This window comes from Lipotes vexillifer, unplaced genomic scaffold (assembly GCF_000442215.2).
Source record: "Lipotes vexillifer unplaced genomic scaffold, Lipotes_vexillifer_v1.1 scaffold528, whole genome shotgun sequence".
NCBI lineage: Eukaryota > Metazoa > Chordata > Mammalia > Artiodactyla > Lipotidae > Lipotes > Lipotes vexillifer.
In genome coordinates this window covers 728613-737674 of record NW_006794582.1, presented here as the reverse complement: position 1 = coordinate 737674, position 9062 = coordinate 728613, and positions in this window count along the sequence as shown.

The window sequence follows — 9062 nt, the reverse complement described above, 5'->3', positions numbered from 1 at the left end:
CAGAGAACAAATAGATGGTTGCCAAAGGGGTAGGGGGTGGAGGGAATGAGTGAAATAGGTAAAGGGAATTAAGAGGTACAAACTTCCGGTTTCAAAATAAATGAGTCATGGGGATGAAATGTACAGTGTGGGGAATATAGTCAAAAATTATGTGATATCTTTATATGGTGACAGATGGTAACTTATTGTGGTGAGCACTCTGTAATGCATAGACATATTGAATCACCATGTTGTACACCAGGAACTAATATAGTGTTGTAGGTCAATTATACTTCAAAAAAATTATGACTGGAGTGGTATTAGCAAGAAAGGCAATTAATTAGGTACTAACTCTTTCAAGGAATCAGAAGGACCAACGGAGGGTCAGTAGATGTCTGCAACAATAGTTCTGTTAAATAGCATAAGATTTAAAGCTGGGAGTTTGGGGAAAGCGAAGGATCATCTTCTGGAAGTGAAGCAAGTAGGTCAATCTTGGCCCAGTGGCAGGAGGAGTGAAGGAGAGAAGACAGTCACCATTTGAGCTAGCGGTGGGGAAAGCAGTGTCACCAGGGAGATCCAGTTTTCCGGAAGATCTAGAAGATGAAGGAACTGTCCGCAGAAGACAAATCCTAGGGCCCTTCTCTTGCCTGAGTTTGGAGGGGCTTGGTGAAGGGTTTTAGTAGTTAGGGGGCAGGAGACAGGATGAGAGAAGGGGAAGCAGGGCCAGATGGGGATTAGATGCAGGCACAAGGCTGACCAGGGACCATAAACAGGGATTAAGGGTGTAATGAGATTAGTCCTGGCATCTGCAGCAGAGCAGTGGTGAGGCTGAGTGGCTGGTGAGGCTGTCAGGGAGAAAAGTAGTGCAGAGAAGTATGTATACGCATACCACGCCGAAACAGTCTGGTATATGCTGGGGAGGGGTTGTCTTGCCGGGTGTATGCAGTAATCTAGGCTGCTCACGCTTCAAGTCCGGCTAACGACGTGGGGAAGATGGGCTTTTCCAGAACTCTGACACTTACCAACACTTTTCCAAGAATGTTCAAGAAATTGATGAAAAATTCAGTGAAAGAGAAGAGAGCACAAGACCAGATACCAACATAGATTTGATTTAAAATGTAACAATGGTGAAATTTCAATTTGGTGAGGAAAGAATGGTACTTTATTTAATAAAGTTGCTGGGACTTCCCTGGTGGTCCAGTAGTTAAGACTCCCACTCCCAATACAGGGGGCCCGGGTTCTATCCCTGGTCAGGGAACTAGATCCTGCATGCCGCAACTAAAAAAAAGAAAAAAAAGATCCCGCATGCTGCAACGAAGATCCCGCACGTGGCAACGAAGATCCCACATGCCACAACTAAGACCCAGCGCAGCTAAATAAATAAATAATTTTTTAAAAAATAGGGGCTCCCCTGGTGGTGCAGTGGTTAAGAATCCACCTGCCATTGCAGGGGACATGGGTTCGAGCCCTGGCCCGGAAAGATCCCACATGCCGTGGAGCAACTAAGCCCGTGCGCCATAACTACTGAGCCTGCGCTCTAGAGCCCATGAGCCACAACTACTGAGCCCACATGCCACAACTACTGAAGCTCACGTGCCTACAGCCCATGCTCTGCCACAAGAGAAGCCACGGCAATGAGAAGCCCACGCACTGCAACGATGAGTAGCCCCTGCTTGCCGCGACTAGAGAAAGCCCGTGTGCAGCAGCGAAGACCCAATGCAGCCAAAAATAAATTAATTAATTAATTAAATTTTTAAAAAAACTGATCAGCAAAAAATAAATAAATAAGTGTTGCTGACTCAACTGGGATCCCACCAGGAAGAAAATGAGGTAGAACCCCTATCTCTCACCATAGTGAAACAAAAAACAAATTTCAGATGGTTTAAATGTGTACATGTAAACAATATGCAGAATATATAAAAATATATTACGAAAAGCCTTTTATTTTATTTTAGGCCATGCCTTGTGGCTTGCGGGATCTTGGTTGCCCAACCAGGGACTGAACCCAGGCCATGGCAGTGAAAGTGTTGAGTCCTAACCCCTGGACCACCGGGGAATTCCCTCCAAAAAACCTTTTAAGCCAGACCAGAAAGACAGAAACTATAAGAGAAAAGGTCGACACATTTAATTACATTAAAATGGTAAATTGTTTATGGCTAAAGATACCTCAACCAAAGTCAGAGGGAATTAATAGAATAGGAAACCATTTGAAATCCATGTGAAAGACAAGTTAATATCTATATTATACAAAGAGCTCCTGGGAATTCCCTGGTGGTCCAATGACTAGGATTCAGCACTTGCACTGCCGTGGCCCAGGTTCAATCCCTGGTTGGGGAGCTAAGATCACGAAAGCCACGTAGTGCAGCCAAAAAAAAAAAACAGAGCTCCAATAAAGTGATAAGAAAAAGACAAATAATCCACTGGAAAAAAGGAAAAGGGTAGAAATAGTTCCCAGAAGAGCAATCCAAGTGTCTAACAAGAATATGAAAAGATATTTAGTCTTACTAGTTGTCAGGGAAATGTAAATTAAAGTAATAGCGTGTTATCACTTAATACCCAGAGATCAGGACTTCCCTGGTGGTCCAGTGGTAAAGAATCCTCCCTATGATGCAGGCGACACCAGTTTGATCCCTCGGCAGGGAAATAAGATCCCACATGCTGTGGGGCAACTAAGCCCATGTGCCACAAATACTGAGCTCGCACCTCTCAACTAGAGAGGCTGCGTGTCACAAACTACAGAGCCCACGCACCCTGGAGCCCACACACCACAACTAAATAGAAGCCCATGCACTGCAACTAAGACCCGACGCAGCCAAAAATAAATAAATAAATTAATTAAATACCCACAGATCAACAAAAAAGAAAAACACAAATGACACCTATTGCTTGTGGGAATATGGGTAAAATGGCTCTACTCTCATTCATTTTTGGTGAAAAAGTGTTTCCTTACAGCCATTTGGGAAAACAATCTGGAAAGATCTATTAAAATTGAAATATACACACCCTTTAACCCAACAATTCATACCTAGGAATCAACCCACTTTAAAAATAAATAAATAAAAGCAAGAGCACATAAATATGGATATGTCTAAGAATATTTATGGTAGCATTAGTCAAGTTGGTAAAAACAAAACAAGACAAAACTGAAAAACAAAAGGAATGCACCTTAATAAGGCAATGAGTGAATAAATGGTAGTGCATCCATGTTGCAGAATATTATACAGCCATTAAAAAGGAGGAATTTAGCACTATGCTAATTGATGTGAAGGGTTAAGTCAAATAAGCAAGAAGAAGAGATATGTTTATAACATGGGCACACTTTTATATAAAAATAGTGACAAAAATAATCCTATACATCAGGGGTCTGCGGCCTGTTAGGAACCGAACCGCACAGCAGGAGGTTAGTAGCAGGCAAGCAAGCAAAGCTTCATCTGCCGCTCCCCATCACTCTCATTACCGCCTGAACCATCGCTCCCATTACCGCCTGAACCATCCACCCCCCCACCACCACCCCATCCATGGAAAAACTGTCTTCCACAAAACCGGTCCCTGGCGCCAAAAAGGTTGGGGACCGCTGCTATATATTTTCCAGGTTTTTTATGTGTGATTCTATCAACAGGTGGAAAGTCTAGAAGGACACATACCAGAGTGTTAACAGTGGTTTTCTGGGGAAGAAAAGTCAAAATGATAAATAAGTAAAAATTTTAAAAGAAAAAAGGCATCTATAATAATAACCATTTTTCCAACTTTTTGTAAACTAACACATTTGGTGTGTGTAAATGCACAGAGAGGCAAATGAAGGGACAAGCACCAATGTTATAATGGTGGATTTTCTCAGGGTTGGGGGATTTCAGGTGATTTAAATTTTCTTTCTTTTTCTTTTCAACATGCTTAAATTTTTACAATGATCAACATTACTTTTTTCTTCATTGAGGGAAAAAATGTTGTGTGTGTGGGTGTGATCAACAAATCTTGATATGGGATTGGCATTATGGGATAGGAAGAGGATGGAGCCAAGGAAACTCAGTTACCCTCCACTCCCTGGTCCCCGCCATCCCATGGTACCTTCCATTCCCTGGTATCCTCCACCCCCTGGTACCCTCCATTCCCTGGTGCCCTCCATTCCCTGGCACCCTCCATCCCCTGGTACCCTCCATCCCATGGTACCCTCCATTCCCTGGCACCCTCCATTCCCTGGTACTCTCCATCCCCTCTGCCTGCTTGCTCCCTTCAATCACTCATCACAGTCAGTAAGTAGCTTGTTAGAAGGGAGGAGGGGAGAGCAGGAAAGTGTGATGTCATGGGCACCCAGGGAGAGAGCATGTAAAATGAAGGAGTGCCAAGGGCTTCAAATGCTGCAGAGAAGGCAGGTAAGACAAAGACTGAAACTGTCCCTACAATTTAGTGACAGGGAAGTCTAAAGACCTTGAGTAGAGCAGCTTTAGTGGCATGCAGGCACCAGAGGCCACCCTGCAGAGGGTGAGGGAGCATGAGGAGGCCAAGAGAAAAGCCCTCTTGGTGGACCAGAAGGACACAGGGGTGGGTAAGGATGATTTGAATTAGATGTCAATTTTAAAATGTGTGAGGGGCTACATGGTTTTTCAAATTTATTTAGGCATACACAAGCATAAAAAGTTGAAATCATAGGTGTAGACAACCTCTTATGAAAGTGTGGCTGTGAGTGGGATAAAAATGTGATGGCAGGACCTTGAGGGGATTAGCAGGCTTACTCCAAGAGAGAGAGACTTGAGCATGTTCATCAGCTTATGGGATGGGGCCAGTTGGGAGGGGGAGGGGACTGAATACGTTTGAAAAGAGATCATGAGGGGAGCCCCAGAGAGGCCCATGTTCCCAGGCCTGGCTGCACATCAGAATCACTGGGCCCACCCAGAACTACTCATTCAGACTCTCCAGAGGCTGAGCCAAAAAATCTGGACTTTAAATAAGACACTTGAAGAGCACTAAAAATATAGCAATTATCTAGGAATAAATTTAACAAAAGAGGGACTTCCCTGGTGGCGCAGTGGTTAGGAATCCGCCTGCCAATGCAGGGAACATGGGATTGAGCCCTGGTCCGGGAAGATCCCACATGCCACAGTGCAACTAAGCCCGTGCGCCACAACTACTGAGCCTGTGCTCTAGAGCCTATGAGCCACAACTACTCAGCCCGCACACCACAACTACCAAAGCTCGCATACCATAGAGCCCATGGTCCGCAACTACTGAGCCCATGTGCTGCAACTACTGAAGCCTGCGTGCCTAGAGCCCATGCTCCGCAACAAGAGAAGCCACCGCAATAAGAAGCCCAAGCACCACAACGAAGAGTAGCCTCTGCTCGCCACAACTAGAGAAAGCCCGCGCACAGCAATGAAGACCCAATGCAGCCAAAAAAAAAAAAAAAATTAACAAAAGATGTGCAAAACTCATTATAGAGAAAAAAATTTTTAATTAACTGAATAAATGTATGTGTCTGAGTATACGCATGAGTGGATACACACACACACACACACACACACACACACACACACACTCACACCACGTTCGAAGATTGGAAGACAAACTTCCAGGATACAAACTTCTAGTCATAAGATTAATAAGTTTTGGGGATGTAATGTACAGCATGGTGATTATAGCTAATAATACTCTATTACATACTTGAAATTGCTAAGAGAGTAGATCTTAAATGTCCTCACCACACAAAAGAAATGGTAATTATGTGACTGGTTGGAGTGTTAGCTAATGCTATGGTGGTAATCATTTTGCAATTTATAAATGTATTAAATCATCACATTGTATACCTTAAAAATACACAGTGTCGGGCTTCCCTGGTGGCGCAGTGCTTGAGAGTCCGCCTGCCGATGCAGGAGACGCGGGTTCGTGCCCCGTTTCGGGAAGATCCCACATGCCGCGGAGCGGCTGGGCCCGTGAGCCATGGCCGCTGGGCCTGCGCGTCCGGAGCCTGTGCTCCGCAAATGGGAGAGGCCGCAACAGTGAGAGGCCCGCATAACGCAAGAAAAAAAAAAAAATACACAGTGTTATACATCAATTATATCTCAATAAAGCTGGAAAAAAAACAAATTTTGTTAGGTCTCCCCCATCTTATACCTTCTCTTCTTAATATGTGCACATTTGAAAAAAAAAAAAGAATTAGAAGACTCAGTTTTGAACAATGTACTGATCTGTAGATTCAATGCAATCAAATCAAAATCTTCATGGTTTTTTTTTTTTTTTTTGGTAGAATGTGACAGGTTGATTCTAAAATACATATGGAGGGGGCTTCCCTGGTGGCACAGTGGTTAAGAATCTTCCTGCCAATGCAGGGGACACACGTTCGAGCACTGGTCCGGGAAGATCCCACATGCCACGGATCAATTAAGCCCATGAGCCACAACTACTGAGCCCGCGCGCCTAGAGCCCGTGCTCCACAACAAGAGAAGCCACCACAATGAGAAGCCTGTGCACTGCAACGAAGAGTAGCCCCCGCTCGCTGCAACCAGAGAAAAGCCCACATGCAGCAACGAAGACCCAACGCAACCAATATAAATTAATTAATTAAATTTATAAAATAAATAAATAAAATACATATGGAAATGAAATGGCCAAGAATAGCTTCCTAAATATATATATATATATATATATATATATATGAATATCGCTCTACTGAATATCAAACTTCATAAAAGTACAGTGATTAGGAGAGGGTGGTATTTGTGCAAGGATAGACAGACTGAAGAAAAGACTAGAAGCTGCCATCGAGATGGACACAAGCTGTGACTTATGTAGCACTAAAGAGTGCAGGGAAAGATGAGCCTTTTCGATAAACAGATTGAGTGTTCATATGGGGAAAAAATGAAACTCGACCCTTACCTCACACCATAGTGGGATCATAAAGACAATAAAAGATTAGAATAAAGAACAATAAAGATTATAAAAGGTGATAGAAGGTGAAAGAAAAGTTTGAGGATGAAAGCCTCAGGGTGGTGACAGGTTACTTTTCCTGATACAAAAGCACCAACCTTAAATGAAAAGTCTGACAAATTTGGCTTCATTAAGATTAATAAATAATTCCATTTGTACAACATTCTAAAACAGGCAAAACTGGGACTTCCCTGGTGGTCCAATGGTAAAGAATCCGCCTTCCAATGCAGGGGACACAGGTTGGATCCCCGGTCAGGGACCTAAGATCCCACATGCCGCGGGGCAACTAAGCCCATGCACCACAACTAGGGAGCTCACATGTCTCAATGAGAGAGCCTGCACGCCCCAGACTACAGAGCCCACATGCCCTGGAGCCCACACACCACAACAAGAGAGAGAAAAACCCACACGCCACAACTAGAGAGAAGCCCGCGCACCACAACGAAGAGCCCCCACGCCGCAATGAAAGATGCCACATGCCACAACGAAGATCACGTGTGCTGCAACTAAGACCCAACGCAGCCAAAAAATAAATAAAATAAATATTAGAAAATAACTGCAAATATTAAAGAAGAGAGGTGCTTCTTTAAAAACTAAATAAATAAAACAGGCAAAACTACCCCATAGTGTCTAGGAAAGCATACTCAGGCTGAAAACGATCAAGGGAAGCAAGAATGAGATTTTGCACAGAAATCAAGGTGGTGGTTCCGTGAAGGGGAGGAGGGGCTGAGGCTTTGAGTCAAACAACATTCTTTTTTTTTTTTTGGCCAAACCGTCTTAGTTCCCCAAGCAGCGATTGAACCCATGACCCCCTGCATTGGAAGGGCGGAGTCTTAACCACTGGACCACTGGGGAAGTCCCCAGTGTTCTCTTTCTTGACCTTGATGAGGTTACATGGGAGTTGGCTTTGTAATAATACATTAACTTATACATTTATGTTTTATGCTTTTTTCTGTATCTATAAAGGTTTTAAGGGGAAAAAAATCTTCCCGTGTGATTCTGATGAGCAACCACATCTAGGCACCCCTCATCTAGAGCCTCAATGGAGTAGCACTGTAATAGCCACGTCTGTTTCAGGTGATAGAATCTAATCCTGACTCACAGATCTGAGACATCGACTCACAAATCTGAAAACCCAGGGTAGTTTCAGGAACGGTTGGTTCCAGATACTCCAACGAGATTATTAGGAAGCTCCCCTCTTTGCTCAGCTTTCCTCCTTATCCTGCAGGCTCTCGACCCCAGGACAGCCCTCACAAGTCCAGGCTAAGTCCTGCAAGGTGAGCCACATGAGCAGAAAGAAAACGTCCCCTTCTCTGGCGTCTCAGCAACAGTACTGGGTTGGCTCTCCCTGGACTGAACAGGGTCACATGCCCACCCCTGACCAACTGATGTGGCCAAGAATCTGAAGTATGATTGCCCAGATGTGAGGGTAGAGTCAGCCTCACCTGAATCATATTATCCATATGGGAGGAAAAAATGAAGTTTCCTCCAAGGAATAAGTGGGTGTCATTACCAACAGAAAAGGGAAAAGATGCTTGGGCAGAACAATAGGGATCAATGGGCTAGAAGCCCCAGTGGGGTCAGAGGAGAGGTGTGGTAGAGGAAAGTGGGCAGGGGTTGGGGGGAGGTGATTGTCACTAAAGAGTGGGACGTCTGAATTGTAATTTCAGAGGTGGAGCAGTTTCGGGTGATGACAGGGTCCAAGGTGTGGCCTTGGTGGTGGGTGGCAGGGCTGTCAAGGAGCCAAGACCCCAGGGTGTTGGAGGCTCGAGAGCTCATGCCCAAGTCTTCATTAGTAAGGGTGGAACCCTAATAAAATGTGGGCACAGAATGGTATCTGACACAAGAAATACAAGCCAATAGCCTAAAGTAATTAACAAGCAATTTCATTCTTTAGTCACACCTCTCAAGGGATTTAAAGGGAGTCAAATACATAGTTCAAAGCCACACTAATTAAAATCTCCTTATGCCCTGGAGCTACTCAATCTCTATCTCCCACCAAAAAAAATAAATAAATCCATCAAAAATGCTCCTCGTCCATACCCAGCTCAACTCAGCCACTTTCCCACATGGAAGAATCAGTCCTCTTTAGGAAGGGAAGATGGAGGGAGGAGAAATTGGACCAATAATTACAGGACTCTTATTTTGGGGGGGGGGGGGGGGGC